Raw genomic sequence first — 736 nt, forward strand, 5'->3', positions numbered from 1 at the left:
TTAATCTACATGGCAACAACAACAACAGAAAACAACTCAGCAAAGTTCCAAACAAATAACTCAAAGAAATGCACACCTAGACACATCCTGGTGTGCCGCTGCTTCAGGATCAGCACTGGACTGCGAACCATAAGGTTGACAGTTCAAACCCACCAACTGCTCCTCAGAAATCCTATATACAGGGTCACTGTGAGTCGGAAGTGACTCGATGTCACTTAACAACAACAAGATACATCATAATTAAACTGTTAAAAAGCAAAGACAGGCTCATAAAAGTAGCAAGAGAGAAGTGACTTGTTACATACAATAGAATTAGTAGATCATTTCTCTTCAGAAACCATTGAGGCCTAAAGGCAGTGAGATAACATATTCAAAATACTGGGAAAACAAAAACATCACCAAAAAATTCTATATGTAGCAAAACGATCCTTCAAAAATGAAAGTGAAATTAACATATTCCCAGATAAACAAAATTTAATAGGATTTGTCAGTTCTAGACCCAGGCTACAGGAAATACTACAGGGAGTGTTCAGGCTGAAGTGAAAAGACCCTAGATAGTAACTTGAATTCATACAAAGAAGTAGGGAGTACCACTAAATCTAACTCTACAGGCAGATACTAAGGAGCACTGGTGGCATCGTGGGTTAATAAGAGTTAACGCACTATGCCACCACCATCACCATTGGTAAATATAAAAGTTAGCATAAATGTATTTTGTTAGTAACTTTTTTTTTCT

The sequence above is a fragment of the Chrysochloris asiatica genome, unplaced genomic scaffold (genome assembly GCF_000296735.1).
Source record: "Chrysochloris asiatica unplaced genomic scaffold, ChrAsi1.0 scaffold00367, whole genome shotgun sequence".
In the NCBI taxonomy this organism is placed as follows: domain Eukaryota; kingdom Metazoa; phylum Chordata; class Mammalia; order Afrosoricida; family Chrysochloridae; genus Chrysochloris; species Chrysochloris asiatica.